The 24,588-nt window shown below is 45.5% G+C and overlaps 31 non-coding genes across 31 annotated transcripts; all 31 read left to right on the top strand.

The window, feature by feature from the left end:
* Positions 1-873: 873 nt before the first annotated feature.
* trnav-cac (transfer RNA valine (anticodon CAC)) lies at positions 874-946 on the top strand. Its single transcript has one exon. It is a non-coding gene; the product is annotated as a tRNA-Val (tRNA).
* Positions 947-1,166: 220 nt separating this feature from the next.
* On the top strand, positions 1,167-1,239 carry trnav-aac (transfer RNA valine (anticodon AAC)). The gene has a single exon. It is a non-coding gene; the product is annotated as a tRNA-Val (tRNA).
* A 264-nt stretch (positions 1,240-1,503) lies between these two features.
* Positions 1,504-1,576, top strand: trnav-aac (transfer RNA valine (anticodon AAC)). Its single transcript has one exon. It is a non-coding gene; the product is annotated as a tRNA-Val (tRNA).
* A 117-nt stretch (positions 1,577-1,693) lies between these two features.
* Positions 1,694-1,766, top strand: trnav-cac (transfer RNA valine (anticodon CAC)). Its single transcript has one exon. It is a non-coding gene; the product is annotated as a tRNA-Val (tRNA).
* A 1,133-nt stretch (positions 1,767-2,899) lies between these two features.
* Positions 2,900-2,972, top strand: trnae-uuc (transfer RNA glutamic acid (anticodon UUC)). The gene has a single exon. It is a non-coding gene; the product is annotated as a tRNA-Glu (tRNA).
* Positions 2,973-4,023: 1,051 nt separating this feature from the next.
* trnav-aac (transfer RNA valine (anticodon AAC)) lies at positions 4,024-4,096 on the top strand. The gene has a single exon. It is a non-coding gene; the product is annotated as a tRNA-Val (tRNA).
* Positions 4,097-5,781: 1,685 nt separating this feature from the next.
* On the top strand, positions 5,782-5,854 carry trnav-uac (transfer RNA valine (anticodon UAC)). The gene has a single exon. It is a non-coding gene; the product is annotated as a tRNA-Val (tRNA).
* Positions 5,855-7,112: 1,258 nt separating this feature from the next.
* trnav-cac (transfer RNA valine (anticodon CAC)) lies at positions 7,113-7,185 on the top strand. Its single transcript has one exon. It is a non-coding gene; the product is annotated as a tRNA-Val (tRNA).
* Positions 7,186-7,398: 213 nt separating this feature from the next.
* Positions 7,399-7,471, top strand: trnav-aac (transfer RNA valine (anticodon AAC)). The gene has a single exon. It is a non-coding gene; the product is annotated as a tRNA-Val (tRNA).
* A 1,100-nt stretch (positions 7,472-8,571) lies between these two features.
* On the top strand, positions 8,572-8,644 carry trnav-aac (transfer RNA valine (anticodon AAC)). The gene has a single exon. It is a non-coding gene; the product is annotated as a tRNA-Val (tRNA).
* Positions 8,645-9,922: 1,278 nt separating this feature from the next.
* On the top strand, positions 9,923-9,995 carry trnav-uac (transfer RNA valine (anticodon UAC)). Its single transcript has one exon. It is a non-coding gene; the product is annotated as a tRNA-Val (tRNA).
* Positions 9,996-10,776: 781 nt separating this feature from the next.
* Positions 10,777-10,849, top strand: trnav-cac (transfer RNA valine (anticodon CAC)). The gene has a single exon. It is a non-coding gene; the product is annotated as a tRNA-Val (tRNA).
* Positions 10,850-11,022: 173 nt separating this feature from the next.
* Positions 11,023-11,095, top strand: trnav-aac (transfer RNA valine (anticodon AAC)). Its single transcript has one exon. It is a non-coding gene; the product is annotated as a tRNA-Val (tRNA).
* Positions 11,096-11,212: 117 nt separating this feature from the next.
* Positions 11,213-11,285, top strand: trnav-cac (transfer RNA valine (anticodon CAC)). The gene has a single exon. It is a non-coding gene; the product is annotated as a tRNA-Val (tRNA).
* A 1,745-nt stretch (positions 11,286-13,030) lies between these two features.
* On the top strand, positions 13,031-13,103 carry trnav-uac (transfer RNA valine (anticodon UAC)). The gene has a single exon. It is a non-coding gene; the product is annotated as a tRNA-Val (tRNA).
* A 417-nt stretch (positions 13,104-13,520) lies between these two features.
* Positions 13,521-13,593, top strand: trnav-uac (transfer RNA valine (anticodon UAC)). Its single transcript has one exon. It is a non-coding gene; the product is annotated as a tRNA-Val (tRNA).
* A 1,989-nt stretch (positions 13,594-15,582) lies between these two features.
* Positions 15,583-15,655, top strand: trnav-cac (transfer RNA valine (anticodon CAC)). Its single transcript has one exon. It is a non-coding gene; the product is annotated as a tRNA-Val (tRNA).
* A 1,405-nt stretch (positions 15,656-17,060) lies between these two features.
* Positions 17,061-17,133, top strand: trnav-aac (transfer RNA valine (anticodon AAC)). Its single transcript has one exon. It is a non-coding gene; the product is annotated as a tRNA-Val (tRNA).
* A 117-nt stretch (positions 17,134-17,250) lies between these two features.
* On the top strand, positions 17,251-17,323 carry trnav-aac (transfer RNA valine (anticodon AAC)). The gene has a single exon. It is a non-coding gene; the product is annotated as a tRNA-Val (tRNA).
* A 173-nt stretch (positions 17,324-17,496) lies between these two features.
* trnav-aac (transfer RNA valine (anticodon AAC)) lies at positions 17,497-17,569 on the top strand. The gene has a single exon. It is a non-coding gene; the product is annotated as a tRNA-Val (tRNA).
* A 117-nt stretch (positions 17,570-17,686) lies between these two features.
* Positions 17,687-17,759, top strand: trnav-cac (transfer RNA valine (anticodon CAC)). Its single transcript has one exon. It is a non-coding gene; the product is annotated as a tRNA-Val (tRNA).
* Positions 17,760-18,595: 836 nt separating this feature from the next.
* trnav-aac (transfer RNA valine (anticodon AAC)) lies at positions 18,596-18,668 on the top strand. Its single transcript has one exon. It is a non-coding gene; the product is annotated as a tRNA-Val (tRNA).
* Positions 18,669-18,784: 116 nt separating this feature from the next.
* trnav-cac (transfer RNA valine (anticodon CAC)) lies at positions 18,785-18,857 on the top strand. Its single transcript has one exon. It is a non-coding gene; the product is annotated as a tRNA-Val (tRNA).
* Positions 18,858-19,077: 220 nt separating this feature from the next.
* Positions 19,078-19,150, top strand: trnav-aac (transfer RNA valine (anticodon AAC)). The gene has a single exon. It is a non-coding gene; the product is annotated as a tRNA-Val (tRNA).
* Positions 19,151-19,867: 717 nt separating this feature from the next.
* On the top strand, positions 19,868-19,940 carry trnai-aau (transfer RNA isoleucine (anticodon AAU)). Its single transcript has one exon. It is a non-coding gene; the product is annotated as a tRNA-Ile (tRNA).
* An 805-nt stretch (positions 19,941-20,745) lies between these two features.
* On the top strand, positions 20,746-20,818 carry trnav-uac (transfer RNA valine (anticodon UAC)). Its single transcript has one exon. It is a non-coding gene; the product is annotated as a tRNA-Val (tRNA).
* Positions 20,819-20,967: 149 nt separating this feature from the next.
* trnav-cac (transfer RNA valine (anticodon CAC)) lies at positions 20,968-21,040 on the top strand. Its single transcript has one exon. It is a non-coding gene; the product is annotated as a tRNA-Val (tRNA).
* Positions 21,041-21,756: 716 nt separating this feature from the next.
* trnai-aau (transfer RNA isoleucine (anticodon AAU)) lies at positions 21,757-21,829 on the top strand. The gene has a single exon. It is a non-coding gene; the product is annotated as a tRNA-Ile (tRNA).
* Positions 21,830-22,634: 805 nt separating this feature from the next.
* Positions 22,635-22,707, top strand: trnav-cac (transfer RNA valine (anticodon CAC)). Its single transcript has one exon. It is a non-coding gene; the product is annotated as a tRNA-Val (tRNA).
* A 302-nt stretch (positions 22,708-23,009) lies between these two features.
* trnav-aac (transfer RNA valine (anticodon AAC)) lies at positions 23,010-23,082 on the top strand. Its single transcript has one exon. It is a non-coding gene; the product is annotated as a tRNA-Val (tRNA).
* A 594-nt stretch (positions 23,083-23,676) lies between these two features.
* On the top strand, positions 23,677-23,749 carry trnav-cac (transfer RNA valine (anticodon CAC)). The gene has a single exon. It is a non-coding gene; the product is annotated as a tRNA-Val (tRNA).
* The last annotated feature ends 839 nt before the right edge of the window (positions 23,750-24,588 follow it).

Below are 24,588 nucleotides of genomic sequence, written 5' to 3'. Positions count from 1 at the left end.
TGCCAGTATCTGCGTCTATTCATAGGAAGAGCAAATTTCGGTGATGCAACAATCAGAGGTCCAGACCAAACCTGGAACAGCTCTCTCCCACAACCGGGGCACTGGGAAACAGCAAAGATCGAGAGCCGTGGAGCGAGTATGACCTGTGTATTTTGTAAGTGCTACCTCTGAATTAGAATAGAAAATGTTGGCTTCAGCTGTTTGTTTGGTCAATTCATTGTGTAATTGCGGTAGTAAAGATGGCATTTGGTGCCTAGATGAAGCGTAAAGACGATTGGTCCAAGTACCCAAACCTGTGGGACTCCATAACTGACTGCAGTGCATGAGGAGGAGCTGTTGTGAACATGAACAAACTGATGTCTATCTGATAAATAGGATTTGAACCACCTTATTGCAGTTCCTTTAATCCCAATTTCATGTTCCAGTCTCTGTAGTAAAATATTGTGATCTATGGTGTCGAAAGCAGCACTAAGATCCAAAAGGAGAAGTATGGAGGCTGATCCATTGTCTGAAGCAATTAGAATATCATTGGAGAGGTCCAGACAAAAGCTGGGACAGCTCTCTCCCACAACCGGGGCACTGGGAAAAAGCGAAGATCAAGAGCCATAGAGCGTCTTTATTACCTGTGTGACGTCATCGGGGATCCCTGCTGAGAGCGCTGGTGTCTAGCAAATGCCCTCCTCTTCAAACTCAGAACCACACCCTAGGGGTGAATCCTGGGGTCATGGCGCCATTTCCAAACAGGCAGACAACTCTGGCCCAGGCTTCAGGATGTAGGCCTCTCTATTGTTCTTTTCAGAGCACGTGGGAGGCGATCGCAACAGTAGTAACGATGGCATTTCATCATCAAGGGGAAGAGGGTGTCCTGTGCAGGTTTCTGTAGTGTAGTGGTCATCACGTTCGCCTCACACGCGAGAGGTCCCCAGTTCAAAACTGCGCAGGAACAGTATTTTCTGTAATTCTTTTTCAACAAAGGCAGAGAGGTCAGAGGTCAGCTGATGCTTCACTTCAAGACTTCTCGTGAGTAGACCTGCCAGTATCTGCATCTATTCTTAGGAAGACCAAATTTCGGTGATGCAACTGGAAGAGCAAATGCAGCTTTTATGAAAGTACCTGTTCACGTCAGAAATCATTAGATTGGAAGGGGCGGAGCAGCTTGCATTCAGGTTTCCGTAGTGTAGTGGTCATCACGTTCGCCTAACACGCGAAAGGTCCCCAGTTTGAAACTGGGCGGAAACATCTTTGCTGTCAGCTGGCGAAATTACAGGCGAAAGATCCCCAGTTTGAAACTGCTCCAAAAGCTGCTGCAGTTTGAAACTGGGCGGAAATATCTTTGCTGTCAGCTGGAAATAAATCAGCGTCTTTTTTCCAGTTAATGCATACCTCTTAATTCGATTAAAGAATTGCCTTTAGCGATGTTTTTGGTTCTTCCCTTGCATTGTCAGCAATATTCGAAGTAACGATGGCATTTCATCGTCAAGGGGAAGGGAGTGACCAGTGCAGGTTTCCGTAGTGTAGTGGTCATCACGTTCGCCTAACACGCGAAAGGTCCCCAGTTCGAAACTGGACGGAAACATGTTTGCTGTCAGCTGGAAACAGATGTTTTTGGTTCCTGCCTTGCATTCTCAGTTGCTTCAATTTTCGTATTAACGATGGCATTTCATCATCAAGGGGAAGATGGTGTCCTGTGCAGGTTTCTGTAGTGTAGGGGTCATCACGTTTGCCTCACACGCAAAAGGTCCCCAGTTCGAAACTGGGCAGGAACAGTATTTTTTGTAATTCTCTTTCAACAAAGGCAGAGAGGTCAGAGGTCAGCTGATGCTTCACTTCAAGACTTCTCGTGAGTATACCTGCCAGTATCTACAGCTATTCTGAGGAAGACCAAATTTCGGTGATGCAACTGGAAGAGCAAATGCAGCTTTTATGAAAGTACCTGTTCACGTCAGAAATCATTAGATTGGAAAGGGTGGAGCAGCTTGCGTTCAGGTTTCGGTAGTGTAGTGGTCATCACGTTCGCCTAACTCGCGAAAGGTCCCCAGTGCGAAACCGCGCGGAAACATGTTTGCTGTCAGCTGAAAATAAATCAGCGTCTGTTTCTAGTTAATCCATACCTCTTAATTCGATTAAAGAATTGGCTTTAGCGATGTTTTTGGTTCTTCCCTTGCATTGTCAGCAATATTCGAAGTAACGATGGCATTTCATCGTCAAGGGGAAGGGAGTGTCCAGTGCAGCTTTCCGTAGTGTATCGGTCATCACCTTTGCATTACACGCGAAAGATCCCCAGTTTGAAACTGGGTAGAAACAGATTTGCTGTTGGCTCTTAATATGGAAAAAATGCAAGAGAGCGTCTTTATTACCTGTGTGACGTCATTGGGGAACCTTGATGAGGGCGCTGGCGTCTAGCAAATGCCCTCCTCTTCAAACTCAGAACCATACCCTAGGGGTGGATCCTGGGGTCATGGCGCCATTTTCAAACATGTAGACAACTCTGGCAACTCTCTAACTCAAGTTAGCCTCACACGCGAAAGGTCCACAGTTCGAAACTGGGCAGAAACACAACTTTCTGTGTTTCTTAACAAAGGTAGAGAGATCAGCTGATACTTTACTTCAAGACTTCTCATGAGTATCTTTTGTACTTTTACTAACCCTGCAGGAATGCAGAAACTTTTGTTTTTCTTACAGGACTTGAGATCATACTAACTAGGGACCACCCTAAGGAAATAAAGAGGGGAGAACGGAAGAGATACGTCAGAGCAGTTAGAGAATGTAACTGAACATATCTCTGTCTGTTCTCCTTGCAAGTAAAAATGAGCGCTGTTGTCCTTTGTCTTTCTTCCCTGTTTAATCATGTTGTAGGTGGCTTAAACCTGACAGAAGGGGCAGAGCAGCTTGTGCTCCGGTTTCTGTAGTGTAGTGGTCATCACGGTCGCCTTTCACGCGAAAGATCCCCAGTTCAAACCTGAGCAGAAACAGATCTGCTGTCGGCTCTAAATATGAGAAAACTACAGACAAACCGGACCTTTGTATTTGGTAAGTGCTACCGCTGATTTAGAATAGAAAATGTTGGCTTCAGCTGTTTGTTTGGTCAATTCATTGTGTAATTGCGGTAGTAAAGATGGCATTTGGTGCCTAGATGAAGCGTAAAGACGATTGGTCCAAGTACCCAAACCTGTGGGACTCCATAACTTACTGCAGTGCATGAGGAGGAGCTGTTGTGAACATGAACAAACTGATGTCTATCTGATAAATAGGATTTCTCCCACAACCGGGGCACTGGGAAAAAGCGAAGATAAAGAGCCATGGAGCGTCTTTATTACCTGTGTGACGTCATCGGGGATCCCTGCTGAGGGCGCTGGTGTCTATCAAATGCCCTCCTCTTCAAACTCAGAACCGTAGTGTATCGGTCATCACGTTTGCATTACAGGCGAAAGATCCCCAGTTTGAAACTGGGCAGAAACTGTGTTTTCAGTTATTCTTTTTCAACAACGGCAGAGAGGTCAGAGATCATACGCCCTGTGATATGAGGCCCTGAATGGTGTCTGCAATGCCCTCCTCTGCTTGGGGCTTGTGGGGGTACTGATTGATCCACACTGGATCAGAGGTGTTCACCTCAAAAGTTAATGGTTCACATTGCACCAGTCGCACTTCTGTCGGGCCCTGCGCCCATAGGGACTCTGGTAGAGAGTCAATGATAGACGCAGCCTCAGGGTGATCTGTTTTTTCTCTACCGTGAAACCGGGAGACCTGGGCCTCCTCCAGAACTGAGCTATCTACGGCTTCTACTTGAATTGAGTATATGTTGGCTCTAGCCGAATAAAGTACTCCGCGAATGTCCGTGATAACCCAATCATCCTGTGCTAATGCTAGTTTTACCATCCCACCCAATTCTTTAGCCTGATGTTTAGCATGTAAAGCCAGAGACACTTGTGGGACGGCCTCTTCCGACATCTGATACCACTGCAATTATCGCAACAGTGTTAATGATGGCATTTCTTGATAAGCGGAAGGAGGTGACCTTTGCGGGTTTCCGTAGTGTAGTGGTCATCACGTTCGCCTAACACGCGAAAGGTCCCCAGTTCGAAACTGGGCGGAAACATGTTTGCTGTTAGCTGGAAACAGATGTTTTTGGTTCCTGCCTTGCATTCTCAGTTGCTTCAATTTTCGTATTAACGATGGCATTTCATCATCAAGGGGAAGAGGGCGTCCTGCGCAGGTTTCTGTAGTGTAGTGGTCATCACGTTCGCCTCACAAGCGAAAGGTCCCCAGTTCCGAACTGGGCAGAAACTGTGTTTTCTGTAATTCTCTTTCAACAAAGGCAGAGAGGTCAGAGGTCAGCTGATGCTTCACTTCAAGACTTCTCGTGAGAATACCTGCCAGTATCTGCATCTATTCTTAGGAAGACCAAATTTCGGTGATGCAACTGGAAGAGCAAATGCAGCTTTTATGAAAGTACCTGTTCACGTCAGAAATCATTAGATTGGAAGGGGCGGAGCAGCTTGCATTCAGGTTTCCGTAGTGTAGTGGTCATCACGTTAGCCTCACACGCGAAAGGTCCACAGTTTGAAACTGGGCAGAAACTGTGTTTTCAGTTATTCTTTTTCAACAACGGCAGAGAGGTCAGAGATCAGCTGATGCTTCACTTCAAGACTTCTCGTGAGTAGACCTGCCTGTATCTGCGTCTATTCGTAGGAAGAGCAAATTTCGGTGATGCAACAATCAGAGGTCCAGACGAAAGCTGGAACAGCTCTCTCCCACAACCGGGGCACTGGGAAACAGCGAAGATCGAGAGCCGTGGAGCGAGTATGACCTGTGTATTTGGTAAGTGCTACCTCTGAATTAGAATAGAAAATGTTGGCTTCAGCTGTTTGTTTGGTCAATTCATTGTGTAATTGCGGTAGTAATGATGGCATTTGGTGCCTAGATGAAGCGTAAAGACGATTGGTCCAAGTACCCAAACCTGTGGGACTCCATAACTGACTGCAGTGCATGAGGAGGAGCTGTTGTGAACATGAACAAACTGATGTCTATCTGATAAATAGGATTTGAACCACCTTATTGCAGTTCCTTTAATCCCAATTTCATGTTCCAGTCTCTGTAGTAAAATATTGTGATCTATGGTGTCGAAAGCAGCACTAAGATCCAAAAGGAGAAGTATGGAGGCTGATCCATTGTCTGAAGCAATTAGAATATCATTGGAGAGGTCCAGACAAAAGCTGGGACAGCTCTCTCCCACAACCGGGGCACTGGGAAAAAGCGAAGATCAAGAGCCATGGAGCGTCTTTATTACCTGTGTGACGTCATCGGGGATCCCTGCTGAGGGCGCTGGTGTCTAGCAAATGCCCTCCTCTTCAAACTCAGAACCGTAGTGTATCGGTCATCACGTTTGCATTACAGGCGAAAGGTCCACAGTTTGAAACTGGGCAGAAACAGAACTTTCTGTGTTTCTTAACAAAGGTAGAGAGGTCAAAGATCAGCTAATACTTTACTTCAACACTTCTCATGAGTATCTTTTGTACTTTTACTAACCCTGCAGGAATGCAGAAACTTGTGTTTTTCTTACAGGACTTGAGATCATACTAACTAGGGACCACCCTAAGGAAATAAAGAGGGGAGAACGGTAGAGATACTTCAGAGCAGTTTGAGAATGTAACTGAACATATCTCTGTCTGTTCTCCTTGCAAGTAAAAATGAGCGCTGTTGTCCTTTGTCTTTCTTCCCTGTGTTTCATCATGTTCTAGGTGGCTTAAACCTGACAGAAGGGGAAGAGCAACTTGTGCTCAGGTTTCTGTAGTGTAGTGGTCATCACGTTCGCCTTACACGCGAAAGATCCCCAGTTCGAACCTGGGCAGAAACAGATTTGCTGTCGGCTCTACACAAGCCGGGCCTGTGTGTTTGGTTATTGCTACCTCTGATTTAGATTAGAGAAATGGCTTCAGCTCTTTGTTTGGGTCATTGCTGTAGTAACGCTGGCATTTCATTGTCAAGGGGAATTCGGTGACCTGTGCAGGTTTCCGTAGTGTAGTGGTCATCACGTTCGCCTAACTTGTGAAAGGTCCCCAGCTCGAAACTGGGTGGAAACATCTTTACTGTCAGCTGGAAATAAATCAGCGTCTGTTTCTAGTTAATGCATACCTCTTAATTCAATTGGAGAATTGGCTTTCGCGATGTTTTTGGTTCCTGCCTTGCATTCTCATTTGCTGTTTTAATTTTCGTATTAACGATGGCATTTCATCGTCAAGGGGAAGGGAGTGTCCAGTGCAGGTTTTCGTAGTGTATCGGTCATCACGTTTGCATTACACGCGAAAGATCCCAAGTTTGAAACTGGGTAGAAACAGATTTGCTGTTGGCTCTTAATATGAAAAAAAAATGCAACGAGTATGACCTGTGTATTTGGTAAGTGCCACCTCTGAATTAGAATAGAAAATGTTGGCTTCAGCTGTTTGTTTGGTCAATTCATTGTGTAATTGCGGTAGTAAAGATGGCATTTGGTGCCTAGATGAAGCGTAAAGACGATTGGTCCAAGTACCCAAACCTGTGGGACTCCATAACTGACTGCAGTGCATGAGGAGGAGCTGTTGTGAACATGAACAAACTGATGTCTATCTGATAAATAGGATTTGAACCACCTGATTGCAGTTCCTTTAATCCCAATTTCATGTTCCAGTCTCTGTAGTAAAATATTGTGATCTATGGTTGCGAAAGCAGCACTAAGATCCAAAAGGAGAAGTATGGAGGCTGATCCATTGTCTGAAGCAATTAGAATATCATTGGAGAGGTCCAGACAAAAGCTGGGACAGCTCTCTCCCACAACCGGGGCACTGGGAAAAAGCGAAGATCAAGAGCCATGGAGCGTCTTTATTACCTGTGTGACGTCATCGGGGATCCCTGCTGAGGGCGCTGGTGTCTAGCAAATGCCCTCCTCTTCAAACTCAGAACCACACCCTAGGGGTGGATCCTGGGGTCATGGCGCCATTTTCAAACAGGTAGACAACTCTGGCCCAGGCTTCAGGATGTAGGCCTCTCTATTGTTCTTTTCAGAGCACGTGGGAGGCCATCACAACAGTAGTAACGATGGCATTTCATCATCAAGGGGAAGAGGGTCTCCTGTACAGGTTTCTGTAGTGTAGTGGTCATCACGTTCGCCTCACACGCGAAAGGTCCCCAGTTCGAAACTGGGCAGGAACAGTATTTTCTGTAATTCTCTTTCAACAAAGGCAGAGAGGTCAGCTGATGCTTCACTTCAAGACTTCTCGTGAGTATACCTGCCAGTATCTGCATCTATTCTTAGGAAGACCAAATTTCGGTGATGCAACTGGAAGAGCAAATGCAGCTTTTATGAAAGTACTTGTTCACGTCAGAAATCATTAGATTGGAAGGGGCGGAGCCGCTTGCATTCAGGTTTCCGTAGTGTAGTGGTCATCACGTTCGCCTAACACGCGAAAGGTCCCTAGTTCAAAACTGGGCGGAAACATCTTTGCTGTCAGCTGGAAATAAATCAGCGTCTTTTTTCCAGTTAATGCATACCTTTTAATTCGATTAAAGAATTGCCTTTAGCGATGTTTTTGGTTCTTCCCTTGCATTGTCAGCAATATTCGAAGAAACGATGGCATTTCATCGTCAAGGGGAAGGGAGTGTCCAGTGCAGCTTTCCGTAGTGTATCAGTCATCACGTTTGCATTACAGGCGAAAGATCCCCAGTTTGAAACTGGGCAGAAACTGTGTTTTCAGTTATTCTTTTTCAACAACGGCAGAGAGGTCAGAGATCATACGCCCTGTGATATGAGGCCCTGAATGGTGTCTGCAATGCCCTCCTCTGCTTGGGGCTTGTGGGGGTACTGATTGATCCACACTGGATCAGAGGTGTTCACCTCAAAAGTTAATGGTTCACATTGCACCAGTCCCACTTCTGTCGGGCCCTGCGCCCATAGGGACTCTGGTAGAGAGTCAATGATAGACGCAGCCTCAGGGTGATCTGTTTTTTCTCTACCGTGAAACCGGGAGACCTGGGCCTCCTCCAGAACTGAGCTATCTACGGCTTCTACTTGAATTGAGTATATGTTGGCTCTAGCCGAATAAAGTACTCCGCTAATGTCCGTGATAACCCAATCATCCTGTGCTAATGCTAGTTTTACCATCCCACCCAATTCTTTAAGCTGATGTTTAGGATGTAAAGCCAGAGACACTTGTGGGACGGCCTCTTCCGACATCTGATACCACTGCAATTGCTCTGGTGTCAGGGACACTGCTGCTGCTACTCGAAAGCTGGGACAGCTCTCTACCACAACTGGGGCACTGGGAAAAAGCGAAGATCAAGAGCCATGAAGCGTCTTTATTACCTGTGTGACGTCATCGGGGATCCCTGCTGAGGACGCTGGCGTTTGGCAAATGCCCTCCTGTTCAAACTCAAAACCATACCCTAGGGGTGGATCCTGGGGTCATGGCGCCATTTTCAAACAGGTAGACAACTCTGGCCCAGGCTTCAGGATGTAGGATTCTCGATTCTCGTGGGAGGCTATCGCAACAGTGTTAATGATGGCATTTCCTGATAAGCGGAAGGAGGTGACCTGTGCGGGTTTCCGTAGTGTAGTGGTCATCACGTTCGCCTAACACGTGAAAGGTCCCCAGTTCGAAACTGGGCGGAAACATGTTTGCTGTCAGCTGGAAACAGATGTTTTTGGTTCCTGCCTTGCATTCTCAGTTGCTTCAATTTTCGTATTAACGATGGCATTTCATCATCAAGGGGAAGGGGCTGGCCTGTGCAGGTTTCTGTAGTGTAGTGGTCATCACGTTCGCCTCACACACAAAAGGTCCCAAGTTCGAAACTGGGCAGAAACTGTGTTTTCAGTTATTCTTTTTCAACAACGGCAGAGAGGTCAGAGATCAGCTGATGCTTCACTTCAAGACTTCTCGTGAGTAGACCTGCCAGTATCTGCGTCTATTCGTGGGAAGAGCAAATTTCGGTGATGCAACAATCAGAGGTCCAGACGAAAGCTGGAACAGCTCTCTCCCACAACCGGGGCACTGGGAAACAGCGAAGATCGAGAGCCGTGGAGCGAGTATGACCTGTGTATTTGGTAAGTGCTACCTCTGAATTAGAATAGAAAATGTTGGCTTCAGCTGTTTGTTTGGTCAATTCATTGTGTAATTGCGGTAGTAAAGATGGCATTTGGTGCCTAGATGAAGCGTAAAGACGATTGGTCCAAGTACCCAAACCTGTGGGACTCCATAACTGACTGCAGTGCATGAGGAGGAGCTGTTGTGAACATGAACAAACTGATGTCTATCTGATAAATAGGATTTGAACCACCTTATTGCAGTTCCTTTAATCCCAATTTCATGTTCCAGTCTCTGTAGTAAAATATTGTGATCTATGGTCAGAGGTCAGTGGTCAGCTGATGCTTCACTTCAAGACTTCTCATGAGTATACCTGACAGTATCTGCATCTATTCGTAGGAAGACCAAATTTCGGCGATGCAACAATAAGAACAAATGCAGCTTTTATGAAAGTACCCGTTCACGTCAGAAATCATTAGATTGGAAGGTGTTAGAATAAAAATACATAAAATGATTATCACAGTATTGCTCTACTTTTACTAACCCTGCAGGAATGCAGAAACTTGTGTTTTTCTTACAGGAACTGAGATCATACCTCCGGAAGATAAGCAACGACCTTCGAAGAGGAACATGAAAACAGGAGGAGGCTGAAACCAGATTACTTTGGTTATGAACTAGCTCCTCAAAGTGTTCGTGTGTCATGTTTCAGAGGCGTAACGTGAATATGATTATTCAACAAGCATCTATTCATCTACTACGTTGCAGCTGTGTATTTCCCCGCCCTTTAGAGCTGCAACGTCCTGTAACTAGTTTAATAATTTTCTAGGTGGCTTAAACCTGACAGAAGGGGCGGAGGAGCTTGTGTTCAGGTTTCCGTAGTGTAGTGGTCATAATGTTCGCCTTACACGTGAAAGATCCCCAGTTCGAACCTGGGCGGAAACAGATTTGCTGTCGGCTCTAAATATGGGAAAAATGCAGACAAGCTGGACCTGTGTATTTGGTAAGTGCCACCTCTGATTTAGATTAGAGAATTTGCGTCAGCTGTTTTCTTTGTGTAATTGCTGTAGTAATGCAGCGTCTGTTTTTAGTTAATGCATACCTCTTAATTCAATTCGAGAATTGGCTTTAGCAATGTTTTTGGTGCTTTGCTTGCATTCTCAGCTACTTCAATATTCAAATTAACGATGTCAGAGATCATCTGATTCTTCAATTCAAGACTTCTCGTGAGGATACCTGCCAGTATCTACATCTATTTGTAGGAAGACCAAATTTCAGTGATGCTCATAAAATATTGTGATCTATGGTGTCAAAAGCAGCACTAAGATCCAAAAGGAGAAGTATGGAGGCTGATCCATTGTCTGAAGCAATTAGAATATCATTGGAGAGGTCTAGACAAAAGCTGGGACAGCTCTCTCCCACAACCGGGGCACTGGGAAAAAGCGAAGATCAACAGCCATGGAGCGTCTTTATTACCTGTGTGACGTCATCGGGGATCCCTGCTGAGGGCGCTGGTGTCTAGCAAATGCCCTCCTCTTCAAACTCAGAACCACACCCTAGGGTTGGATCCTGGGGTCATGGCGCCATTTCCAAACAGGCAGACAACTCTGGCCCAGGCTTCAGGATGTAGGCCTCTCTATTGTTCTTTTCAGAGCACGTGGGAGGCCATCACAACAGTAGTAACGATGGCATTTCATCATCAAGGGGAAGAGGGTGTCCTGTACAGGTTTCTGTAGTGTAGTGGTCATCACGTTCGCCTCACACGCGAAAGGTCCCCAGTTCGAAACTGGACAGAAACATCTTTGCTGTCAGCTGGAAATAAATCAGCGTCTTTTTTCCAGTTAATGCATACCTCTTAATTCGATTAAAGAATTGCCTTTAGCGATGTTTTTGGTTCTTCCCTTGCATTGTCAGCAATATTCGAAGTAACGATGGCATTTCATCGTCAAGGGGAAGGGAGTGACCAGTGCAGGTTTCCGTAGTGTAGTGGTCATCACGTTCGCCTAACACGCGAAAGGTCCCCAGTTCGAAACTGGGCGGGAACATGTTTGCTGTCAGCTGGAAACAGATGTTTTTGGTTCCTGCCTTGCATTCTCAGTTGCTTCAATTTTCGTATTAACGATGGCATTTCATCATCAAGGGGAAGATGGTGTCCTGTGCAGGTTTCTGTAGTGTAGTGGTCATCACGTTCGCCTCACACGCGAAAGGTCCCCAGTTCGAAACTGGGCAGAAACTGTGTTTTCAGTTATTCTTTTTCAACAACGGCAGAGAGGTCAGAGATCATACGCCCTGTGATATGAGGCCCTGAATGGTGTCTGCGATGCCCTCCTCTGCTTGGGGCTTGTGGGGGTACTGATTGATCCACACTGGATCAGAGGTGTTCACCTCAAAAGTTAATGGTTCACATTGCACCAGTCGCACTTCTGTTGGGCCCTGCGCCCATAGGGACTCTGGTAGAGAGTCAATGATAGACCCTGAAACCGGGAGACCTGGGCCTCCTCCAGAACTGAGCTATCTACGGCTTCTACTTGAATTGAGTATATGTTGGCTCTAGCCGAATAAAGTACTCCGCGAATGTCCGTGATAACCCAATCATCCTGTGCTAATGCTAGTTTTACCATCCCACCCAATTCTTTAACCTGATGTTTAGGATGTAAAGCCAGAGACACTTGTGGGACGGCCTCTTCCGACATCTGATACCACTGCAATTGTTCTGGTGTCAGGGACACCGCTGCTGCTACTCGAAAGCTGGGGCAGCTCTCTACCACAACTGGGGCACTGGGAAAAAGCGAAGATCAAGAGCCATGAAGCGTTTTTATTACCTGTGTGATGTCATCGGGGATCCCTGCTGAGGGCGCTGGCGTTTGGCAAATGCCCTCCTGTTCAAACTCAAAACCATACCCTAGGGGTGGATCCTGGAGACATGGCGTCATTTCCAAACAGGCCGACAACTCTGGCCCAGGCTTCAGGATGTAGGCGTCTCTATTGTTATTTTCAGAGCACGTGGGAGGCGATCGCAACAGTAGTAATGATGGCATTTCTTCATAAGCGGAAGGATGTAACCGGTCCAGGGTTCCGTAGTGTAGTGGTCATCACGTTCGCCTCACGTGCGAAAGGTGCCCAGTTTGAAATTGGGTGGGAACATCTTTGCTGTCAGCTGGAAATAAATCATCGTCTGTTTTTAGTTAATGCATACCTCTTAATTCAATTCGAGAATTGGCTTCTTTCCTTGCATTTTCAGCTGCTTCAATTTTCGTATTAACCATGGCATTTAATCATCAAGGGGAAGAGAGTGTCCTGTGCAGTTTTTTGTAGTGTAGTGGTCATCACTTTCGCCTCACATGTGAAAGGTCCCCAGTTCGAAACTGGGCAAAAACACAACTTTCTGTGTTTTTTTTTTGTTTTTTTGTTTTTTTTTTTTCAACGAATGCAGAGAGGTCAGTGGTCAGCTGATGCTTCACTTCAAGACTTCTCATGAGTATACCTGACAGTATCTGCATCTATTCGTAGGAAGACCAAATTTCGGTGATGCAACAATAAGAATAAATGCAGCTTTTATGAAAGTACCCGTTCACGTCAGAAATCATTAGATTGGAAGGTGTTAGAATAAAAATACATAAAATGATTATCACAGTATTGCTCTACTTTTACTAACCCTGCAGGAATGCAGAAACTTGTGTTTTTCTTACAGGAACTGAGATCATACCTCCGGAAGATAAGCAACGACCTTCGAAGAGGAACATGAAAACAGGAGGAGGCTGAAACCAGATTACTTTGGTTATGAACTAGCTCCTCAAAGTGTTCGTGTGTCATGTTTCAGAGGCGTAACGTGAATATGATTATTCAACAAGCATCTATTCATCTACTACGTTGCAGCTGTGTATTTCCCCGCCCTTTAGAGCTGCAACGTCCTGTAACTAGTTTAATAATTTTCTAGGTGGCTTAAACCTGACAGAAGGGGCGGAGGAGCTTGTGTTCAGGTTTCCGTAGTGTAGTGGTCATCATGTTCGCCTTACACGTGAAAGATCCCCAGTTCGAACCTGGGCAGAAACAGATTTGCTGTCGGCTCTAAATATGGGAAAAATGCAGACAAGCTGGACCTGTGTATTTGGTAAGTGCCACCTCTGATTTAGATTAGAGAATTTGCGTCAGCTGTTTTCTTTGTGTAATTGCTGTAGTAATGCAGCGTCTGTTTTTAGTTAATGCATACCTCTTAATTCAATTCGAGAATTGGCTTTAGCGATGTTTTTGGTGCTTTGCTTGCATTCTCAGCTACTTCAATATTCAAAGTAACGATGTCAGAGATCATCTGATTCTTCAATTCAAGACTTCTCGTGAGGATACCTGCCAGTATCTACATCTATTTGTAGGAAGACCAAATTTCAGTGATGCAACAATAAGAGCAAAAGCAGCTTTTATGAAAGTACCTGTTCAGTTTAGATTGGAAGGGGCGGAGTCGCTTGTGTTCAGGTTTCTGTGGTGTATTGGTCATCATGTTCGCCTTACACGTGAAAGCTCCCCAGTTCGAACCTGGGCAGGCACAGATTTGCTGTCGGCTCTAAAAATTGAAAAAAAAAAAATGCAGGAGAGCCACACCTGTGTATTTGGTAAGAGCTATCTCTGATTTAGATTGGAGAATTAGCTTCAGCTGTTTGTTTGGTCCATTGCTTGCATCCTCAGCTTCTGTAATTGCTGTCGTAACGATGGCATTTCATCGCAAAGGAGAAAGGAACACCCTGTGCAGGTTTCCGTAGTGTAGTGGTTATCACGTTTGCCTAACACGTGAAAGAGCCTCATTTTGAACCTGGGCAGAAACAGATTGGCTGTTGCCTTTGATTATGGGGAAATGCAGGAGAGCAGAATCTGTGTATTTGGTAAGGACTACCTCTGCATTAGAGTAGAGAATTGGCTTCAGCTCTGTGTTTGCTGCATCACTTGCATTTTTGCTTTCTGGACGTTCCGTAGTAATGATGGTATTTCTTCAGAAGGGGAATTGCATAACCCTTGCAGGATTGCGTAGTGTAGTGGTCATCACGTTCGCTTAACACGCAACAGAGATCATGTAATGTTTCATTTCCAGATTCCTCCTTCATTTACTGGCCAATATCTACATCTGTCAGTTTAGAGATCAGGTTTTTGGTTATGCACCGATAAGGGCAAGCGCAGCTTTCATGAAAGCACCGATGCATGTCAGAAATCATGTCATCGGAAGGAGCGGGGTGTGAGGGATATTGAGGTCAGGTGCAGTTTTGTTGCTTTCTTGACTGCTGCATTGAAGCGGTGCTGCTCTCTATGTCATGCAGCAAGTTAAAATGCCAATTATTGCCTGCCGCCTCCTGTTTTGGTCCAGTTGTGGGATGAGGCTCAGTGAGAAGTGATAACACTCATCGAGCTTACTGTCAGGTTTCATATTTGGCTCTTCTAGAATTGATAAAAGACGGTCTTCCAAATCAGAGGTCTGCTGTTGTCTGTGGCTCCTTCTTGGGCTGGTGCAAGCCCCCACCTCTCTCTTGGGCTCCAGGACCTGTGGGGCCTGTATCTCTCGCCAGATGTAGTCGGCCCCAGTACAGACTCTGCTACGGAAACAGTCTGTGCTATAGATAGGCTTGGAGCGGGAGAAACAGACCGTCACACTGATGCAGTGGGCAGAGCCAGATCAACAGAGGCACATGCCGACACTTTTGTAGAAGATCTCTCCTCTGCAAAAGCAGCGCTCACGTTGCTTTTCGAAATACAAAACAAACACAAACAACATTGGTGTCACAGACACAAGAATGATCTATTACCTCATTGGAACTTTGCACATAGAATGTAAAGATATTACAATCAATAATGTTATATAATTAAAGAAAAAGAAGAATTTCAGTCAGACCTTCTCGGGTTTAGGTGGGGCAAAAGGAAAGACATGATTGAGGTAGCACAACGCTTCTGGGCGAAGTGGAACTTCCAAAATTGCCTGGGAACTGCACGTGGACACGCTTGCGATGGCAGCATGCATCCTGCACAATTTCCTCCTTGCCCCAACTGAAACAGTGTGGCTGCTGGAAGAGGCAGAGGACTTCGGGAAATGCATGGCACCAGTGAGAAAAATAGGAGGAAACAGGGCATCGAGAGAAGCCTGTGCAGTTAAGGAGAGCTTGGACACTTGGCAGCCTAGTGACATTAACAAGAGAGTGCTTGTCACTAGTTTGCACCACACAGTCATTCTCCTCATCGTTCTCTCTCAGTTTTATAATGCCCTTTTTGTCTTTCGGAACCTTTTTGGTGCAGTGATTTAGGTGATACCAAGTCTTGCTTCCTTCCACCTGGACAGCCGTCGGTGTTGCTCATACAACCTTGTAAGGTCTTTCTTGCTCTCTCTCAAACTGGTGGATCCTGGGGTCACGGCGCCATTTTCAAACAGGCAGACAACTCTGGCCCAGGCTTCAGGATGTAGGCCTCTCTATTGTTCTTTTCAGAGCATGTGGGAGGCGATCACAACAGTAGTAACGATGGCATTTCATCATCAAGGGGAAGAGGGTGTCCTGTACAGGTTTCTGTAGTGTAGTGGTCATCACGTTCGCCTCACACGCGAAAGGTCCTCAGTTCAAAACTGGGCAGAAACAGCATTTTCTGTAATTCTTTTTCAACAAAGGCAGAAAGGTCAGAGGTCAGCTGATGCTTCACTTCAAGACTTCTCGTGAGTATACCTGCCAGTATCTACAGCTATTCTGAAGAAGACCAAATTTCGGTGATGCAACTGGAAGAGCAAATGCAGCTTTTATGAACGTACCTGTTCACGTCAGAAATCATTAGATTGGAAGGGGCGGAGCCCCTTGCATTCAGGTTTCGGTAGTGTAGTGGTCATCACGTTCGCCTAACTTGGGAAAGGTCCCCAGTTCGAAACTGGGCGGAAACATCTTTGCTGTCAGCTGGAAATAAATCAGCGTCTGTTTCTAGTTAATGCATGTCTCTTAATTCGATTAAAGAATTGCCTTTAGCGATGTTTTTGGTTCTTCCCTTGCATTGTCAGCAATATTCGAAGTAACGATGGCATTTCATCGTCAAGGGGAAGGGAGTGTCCAGTGCAGGTTTCCGTAGTGTATCGGTCATCACGTTTGCATTACACGGGAAAGATCCCCAGTTTGAAACTGGGCAGAAACTGTGTTTTCAGTTATTCTTTTTCAACAACGGCAGAGAGGTCAGAGATCATACGCCCTGTGATATGAGGCCCCGAATGGTGTCTGCAATGCCCTCCTCTGCTTGGGGCTTGTGGGGGTACTGATTGATCCACACTGGATCAGAGGTGTTCACCTCAAAAGTTAATGGTTCACATTGCACCAGTCCCACTTCTGTCGGGCCCTGCGCCCATAGGGACTCTGGTAGAGAGTCAATGATAGACGCAGCCTCAGGGTGATCTGTTTTTTCTCTACCGTGAAACCGGGAGACCTGGGCCTCCTCCAGAACTGAGCTATCTACGGCTTCTACTTGAATTGAGTATATGTTGGCTCTAGCCGAATAAAGTACTCCGCGAATGTCCGTGATAACCCAATCATCCTGTGCTAATGCTAGTTTTACCATCCCACCCAATTCTTTAGCCTGATGTTTAGGATGTAAAGCCAGAGACACTTGTGGGACGGCCTCTTCCGACATCTGATACCACTGCAATTGTTCTGGTGTCAGGGACACCGCTGCTGCTACTCGAAAGCTGGGACAGCTCTCTACCACAACTGGGGCACTGGGAAAAAGCGAAGATCAAGAGCCATGAAGCGTCTTTATTACCTGTGTGACGTCATCGGGGATCCCTGCTGAGGGCGCTGGCGTTTGGCAAATGCCCTCCTGTTCAAACTCAAAACCATACCCTAGGGGTGGATCCTGGGGTCATGGCGCCATTTTCAAACAGGTAGACAACTCTGGCCCATGCTTCAGGATGTAGGATTCTCGATTGTTATTTTCAGAGCACGTGGGAGGCTATCGCAACAGTGGTAATGATGGCATTTCTTGATAAGCGGAAGGAGGTGACCAGTGCGGGTTTCCGTAGTGTAGTGGTCATCACGTTCGCCTAACACGCGAAAGGGCCCCAGTTCGAAACTGGGTGGAAACATGTTTGCTGTCAGCTGGAAACAGATGTTTTTGGTTCCTGCCTTGCATTCTCAGTAGCTTCAATTTTCGTATTAACGATGGCATTTCATCATCAAGGGGAAGGGGCTGCCCTGTGCAGGTTTCTGTAGTGTAGTGGTCATCACGTTCGCCTAACACGCGAAAGGTCCCCAGTTCGAAACTGGGCAGAAACATCTTTGCTGTCAGCTGGAAATAAATCAGCGTCTTTTTTCCAGTTAATGCATACCTCTTAATTCGATTAAAGAATTGCCTTTAGCGATGTTTTTGGTTCTTCCCTTGCATTGTCAGCAATATTCGAAGTAACGATGGCATTTCATCGTCAAGGGGAAGGGAGTGACCAGTGCAGGTTTCCGTAGTGTAGTGGTCATCACATTCGCCTAACGCGCGAAAGGTCCCCAGTTCGAAACTGGGCGGGAACATGTTTGCTGTCAGCTGGAAACAGATGTTTTTGGTTCCTGCCTTGCATTCTCAGTTGCTTCAATTTTCGTATTAACGATGGCATTTCATCATCAAGGGGAAGATGGTGTCCTGTGCAGGTTTCTGTAGTGTAGTGGTCATCACGTTCGCCTCACACGCGAAAGGTCCCCAGTTCGAAACTGGGCAGAAACTGTGTTTTCACTTATTCTTTTTCAACAACGGCAGAGAGGTCAGAGATCATACGCCCTGTGATATGAGGCCCTGAATGGTGTCTGCGATGCCCTCCTCTGCTTGGGGCTTGTGGGGGTACTGATTGATCCACACTGGATCAGAGGTGTTCACCTCAAAAGTTAATGGTTCACATTGCACCAGTCCCACTTCTGTTGGGCCCTGCGCCCATAGGGACTCTGGTAGAGAGTCAATGATAGACCCTGAAACCGAGAGACCTGGGCCTCCTCCAGAACTGAGCTATCTACGGCTTCTACTTGAATTGAGTATATGTTGGCTCTAGCCGAATAAAGTACTCCGCGAATGTCCGTGATAACCCAATCATCCTGTGCTAATGCTAGTTTTACCATCCCACCCAATTCTTTAACCTGATGTTTAGGATGTAAAGCCAGAGACACTTGTGGGACGGCCTCTTCCGACATCTGATACCACTGCAATTGTTCTGGTGTCAGGGACACCGCTGCTGCTACTCGAAAGCTGGGACAGCTCTCTACCACAACTGGGGCACTGGGAAAAAGCGAAGATCAAGAGCCATGAAGCGTTTTTATTACCTGTGTGATGTCATCGGGGATCCCTGCTGAGGGCGCTGGCGTTTGGCAAATGCCCTCCTGTTCAAACTCAAAACCATACCCTAGGGGTGGATCCTGGGGTCATGGCGCCATTTTAAAACAGGTAGACAACTCTGGCCCAGGCTTCAGGATGTAGGATTCTCGATTGTTCTTTTCAGAGCACGTGGGAGGCTATCGCAACAGTGGTAATGATGGCATTTCTTGATAAGCGGAAGGAGGTGACCTGTGCGGGTTTCCGTAGTGTAGTGGTCATCACGTTCGCCTAACACGCGAAAGGTCCCCAGTTTGAAACTGGGCGGAAACATGTTTGCAGTCAACTGGAAACAGATGTTTTGGTTCCTGCCTTGCATTCTCAGTTGCTTCAATTTTCGTATTAACGATGGCATTTCATCATCAAGGGGAAGGGGCTGGCCTGTGCAGGTTTCTGTAGTGTAGTGGTCATCATGTTCGCCTCACACGCGGAAGGTCCCCAGTTCGAAACTGTGCAGGAACAGTATTTTCTGTAATTCTTTTTCAACAAAGGCAGAGAGGTCAGAGGTCAGCTGATGCTTCACTTCAAGACTTTTATTGAATATACCTGCCAGTATCTGCATCTATTCTTAGGAAGACCAAATTTCGGTGATGCAACTGGAAGAGCAAATGCAGCTTTTATGAAAGTACCTGTTCACGTCAGAAATCATTAGATTGGAAGGGGCGGAGCCGCTTGTATTCAGGTTTCAGTAGTGTAGTGGTCATCACGTTCGCCTAACACGTGAAAGGTCCCCAGTTCGAAACTGGGCGGAAACATCTTTGCTGTCAGCTGGAAATAAATCAGCGTCTTTTTTCCAGTTAATGCATACCTCTTTATTCGATTAAAGAATTGCCTTTAGCGATGTTTTTGGTTCTTGCCTTGCATTCTCAGCTGCTTCAATTTTCGTAGTAAAATTACATGAGGGGCAGGTCTTTGTATTGCGCCAAATCATAACAACGTGACATCAAGGTACTTTACATGAATAGCAGGTCTAGAGGCCTTTCAGAGATTTGTTTGGACATCTAGATAGTAACGAGTTACAGTAGTCCAGACTGAAAGTTACAAATGCATGGACGAGTTTTTCTGCATCATCCTGAGAGAGGATGTCTCTGATTTTCCTGATGTTTCTCAGGTGGAACAAAGCTGCCCTACTGACTTCTTTTATGTGAGGGACAAAGGACATGTCCTGGTCAAAGGTTCCACCAAGGTTTCTTACAGTGGAGCTGGAAGCCAACGTAATGCCATCCAGACTGATTATGATTAGATAGCATTTCTCTGTGGTGAAAGGTCCCCAGTTCGAAACTGGGCGGAAGCATGTTTGCTGTCAGCTGGAAACAGAGCAGCATTTCTTTTTAGTTACTGCATACCTCTTAATTCAATTAGAGAATTGGCTTTCGCGATGTTTTTGGTTCTTGCCTTGCATTCTCAGTTGCTTAAATTTTCGTAGTAACGATGGCATTTCATCATCAAGGGGAAGGGGCTGGCCCGTGCACGTTTCTGTAGTATAGTGGTCATCACGTTGGCCTAATACGCGAAAGGTCCCCAGTTCGAAACTGGGCAAAAACAGAACTTAATTTTTTTTCTTTCTTAACAAAGGCAGAGAGGTCAGATAGTCAATAAGATGTACAAGAAAATGCTAGACCTGGTGTGAGTATGATCATGTGTAGTTAAACTGATGACCATCAGTTGTGCCAGAGAAATCTATACTTTTTTTGATAATTTTTCACATTATATGGTGGAGCAACAAAAACAATAATAATATCCCATTAGTGGGGTGAAATTAATCCAGTATTATAGTCAATATAAGCCATATTGGGGATATTTTAACAACCCATCTTCCTGGGTTGAATGAACAGACCCAGTTTGTTTGGTGAAGCTAACCCAACGTTTAGTCGGTCCACTATTTAACCAGCGCTGGGTTGGAAAACTACCCAGATTTGTTGTGGACTCTGATTATGGAATTAATGCAGGAGAGTAGGATGTGTGTATTAGGTCAGGCCTACCTCAGAATTAGTTTGGAGAATTGGCTTCAACTATGCTTTTGGTGCATCACTTGCATTCTCACTTTCTGTAATGTTTGTAGTAACAATGGCATGTCAGTTTTGTCAGAATTAAGGAGTAAAAAAATTATGGGTCATCCAGACTTGTATGTGTTCAAGACATGTCTGATGTCATGATAATGTTGCCTAGAGGAAGCAGATGAAGCGTAAAGAGGATTGGTCCAAGTAGCGAAGTGAAGGCATACCTCTTAATTCGATTAGAGCATTTGCTTTCGCGATGTTTTTGATTCGTTGCTTACATTCTCAGCGACTTCAATATTTGAAGTAACGATGGCATTTCATCGTCAATGGAAAGGGCGTGCCCGGGGCAGGTTTCTGTAGTGTAGTGGTCATCACGTTCGCCTTACACGCGAAAGGTCCCCAGTTCGAACCTGGGCAGAAACAGATTTGCTGTCGGCTCTACACATGCCGGACCTGTGTGTTTGGTTATTGCTACCTCTGATTTAGATTAGAGAATTGGCTTCAGCTGTTTGTGTAATTGCTGTAGTAACGATGGCATTTCATTGTCAAGGCGAAGGCAGTGACCTGTGCAGGTTTCCGTAGTGTAGTGGTCATCACGTTCGCCTCACACCCGAAAGGTCCCCAGTTCGAAACTGGGCGGAAACATGTTTGCTGTCAATTGGAAATAAATCAGCATCTCTCTTTAGTTAAGGCATACCTCTTAATTCAATTAGAAAAATTGGCTTTAGCGATGTTTTTGGTTCTTGCCTTGCATTCTCAGCTGCTTCAATTTTCGTAGTAAAATTACATGAGGGGCAGGTCTTTGTATTGCGCCAAATCATAACAACGTGACATAAAGGTACTTTACATGAAGAGCAGGTCTAGAGGCCTTTCAGAGATTTGTTTGGACATCTAGATAGTAACGAGTTACAGTAGTCCAGCCTGAAAGTTAAAATGCATGGACGAGTTTTTCTGCATCATCCTGAGAGAGGATGTCTCTGATTTTCCTGATGTTTCTCAGGTGGAACAAAGCTGCCCTACTGACTTCTTTTATGTGAGGGACAAAGGACATGTCCTGGTCAAAGGTTCCACCAAGGTTTCTAACAGTGGAGCTGGAAGCCAACATAATGCCATCCAGGCTGATTATGATTAGATAGCGTTTCTCTGTGGTGAAAGGTCCCCAGTTCGAAACTGGGCGGAAACATGTTTGCTGTCAGCTGGAAACAGAGCAGCATTTCTTTTTAGTTACTGCATACCTCTTAATTCAATTAGAGAATTGGCTTTCGCGATGTTTTTGGTTCTTGCCTTGCATTCTCAGTTGCTTAAATTTTCGTAGTAACGATGGCATTTCATCATCAAGGGGAAGGGGCTGGCCTGTGCAGGTTTCTGTAGTATAGTGGTCATCACGTTCGCCTAATACGCGAAAGGTCCCCAGTTCGAAACTGGGCAAAAACAGAACTTAATTTTTTTTCTTTCTTAACAAAGGCAGAGAGGTCAGATAGTCAATAAGATGTACAAGAAAATGCTAGACCTGGTGTGAGTATGATCATGTGTAGTTAAACTGATGACCATCAGTTGTGCCAGAGAAATCTATACTTTTTTTGATAATTTTTCACATTATATGGTGGAGCAACAAAAACAATAATAATATCCCATTAGTGGGGTGAAATTAATCCAGTATTATAGTCAATATAAGCCATATTAGGGATATTTTAACAACCCATCTTCCTGGGTTGAATGAACAGACCCAGTTTGTTTGGTGAAGTTAACCCAACGTTTAGTCGGTCCACTATTTAACCAGCGCTGGGTTGGAAAACTACCCAGATTAGTTGTGGACTCTGATTATGGAATTAATGCAGGAGAGTAGGATGTGTGTATTAGGTCAGGCCTACCTCAGAATTAGTTTGGAGAATTGGCTTCAACTATGCTTTTGGTGCATCACTTGCATTCTCACTTTCTGTAATGTTTGTAGTAACAATGGCATGTCAGTTTTGTCAGAATTAAGGAGTAAAAAAATTATGGGTCATCCAGACTTGTATGTGTTCAAGACATGTCTGATGTCATGATAATGTTGCCTAGAGGAAGCAGATGAAGCGTAAAGAGGATTGGTCTAAGTAGCGAAGTGAAGGCATACCTCTTAATTCGATTAGAGCATTTGCTTTCGCGATGTTTTTGATGTGTTGCTTACATTCTCAGCGACTTCAATATTTGAAGTAACGATGGCATTTCATCGTCAATGGGAAGGGCGTGCCCGTGGCAGGTTTCTGTAGTGTAGTGGTCATCACGTTCGCCTCACACGCGAAAGGTCCCCAGTTCGAACCTGGGCAGAAACAGATTTGCTGTTGGCTCTTAATATGGAAAAAATGCAAGAGAGCTTCTTTATTACCTGTGTGACGTCATTGGGGAACCCTGATGAGGACGCTGGTGTCTAGCAAATGCCCTCCTCTTCAAACTCAGAACCATACCCTAGGGGTGGATCCTGGGGTCATGGCGCCATTTCCAAACAGGCAGACAACTCTGGCCCAGGCTTCAGGATGTAGGCCTCTCGATTGTTCTTTTCAAAGCACGTGGGAGGCGATCGCAACAGTAGTAATGATGGCATTTCTTGATAAGCGGAGGGAGGTGACCTGTGTGGGTTTCCGTAGTGTAGTGGTCATCACGTTTGCCTAACACGCGAAAGGTCCCCAGTTCGAAACTGGGCGGAAACATGTTTGCTGTCAGCTGGAAACAGAACAGCATTTCTTTTTAGTTACTGCATACCTCTTAATTCAATTAGAGAATTGGCTTTCGCGATGTTTTTGGTTCCTGCCTTGAATTCCCAGTTGCTTCAATTTTCGTATTAGCGATGGCATTTCATCATCAAGGGGAAGGGGCTTGCCTGTGCAGGTTTCTGTAGTGTTGTGGTCATCACGTTAGCCTCACAAGCGAAAGGTCCACAGTTCGAAACTGGGCAGAAACCCAACTTTCTGTGTTTCTTTACAAAGGTAGAGAGATCAGCTGATACTTTACTTCAAGACTTCTCATGAGTATCTTTTGTACTTTTACTAACCCTGCAGGAATGCAGAAACTTGTGTTTTTCTTACAGGACTTGAGATCATACAAACTAGGGACCACCCTAAGGAAATAAAGAGGGGAGAACGGAAGAGATACGTCAGAGCAGTTAGAGAATGTAACTGAACATATCTCTGTCTGTTCTCCTTGCAAGTAAAAATGAGCGCTGTTGTCCTTTGTCTTTCTTCCCTGTTTCATCATGTTCTAGGTGGTTTAAACCTGACAGAAGGGGCAGAGCAGCTTGTGCTTAGGTTTCTGTAGTGTAGTGGTCATCACGTTCGCCTCACACGCGAAAGGTCCCCAGTTCGAACCTGGGCAGAAACAGATTTGCTGTCGGCTCTACACAAGCCGGACCTGTGTGTTTGGTTATTGCTACCTCTGATTTAGTTTAGAGAATTGGCCTCAGCTGTTTGTTTGTGTAATTGCTGGAGTAACGCTGGCATTTCATCGTCAAGGGGAAGCCAGTGACCCGTGCAGGTTTCCGTAGTGTAGTGGTCATCACCTTCGCCTAACACGCAAAAGGTCCCCAGTTCGAAACTGGGTGGAAACATGTTTGCTGTCAATTGGAAATAAATCAGCATCTCTTTTTAGTTAAGGCATACCTCTTAATTCAATTAGAAAAATTGGCTTTAGCGATGTTTTTGGTTCCTGCCTTGCATTCTCATTTGCTGTTTTAATTTTCGTATTAAGGATGGCATTTCATCGTCAAGGGGAAGGGGGTGTCCAGTGCAGGTTTTCGTAGTGTATCGGTCATCACGTTTGCATTACACGCGAAAGATCCCAAGTTTGAAACTGGGTAGAAACAGATTTGCTGTTGGCTCTTAATATGAAAAAAAAATGCAACGAGTATGACGAAAGCAGCACTAAGATCCAAAAGGAGAAGTATGGAGGCTGATCCATTGTCTGAAGCAATTAGAATATCATTGGAGAGGTCCAGACAAAAGCTGGGACAGCTCTCTCCCACAACCGGGGCACTGGGAAAAAGCGAAGATCAAGAGCCATGGAGCGTCTTTATTACCTGTGTGACGTCATCGGGGATCCCTGCTGAGGGCGCTGGTGTCTAGCAAATGCCCTCCTCTTCAAACTCAGAACAACACCCTAGGGGTGGATCCTGGGGTCATGGCGCCATTTCCAAACAGGCAGACAACTCTGGCCCAGGCTTC

This window comes from Echeneis naucrates, chromosome 4 (genome assembly GCF_900963305.1).
Source record: "Echeneis naucrates chromosome 4, fEcheNa1.1, whole genome shotgun sequence".
Taxonomy (NCBI): Eukaryota; Metazoa; Chordata; class Actinopteri; order Carangiformes; family Echeneidae; genus Echeneis; species Echeneis naucrates.
Note: the sequence above shows the minus strand (reverse complement) of the source record. Positions and strands in the feature narration are given on the sequence as shown.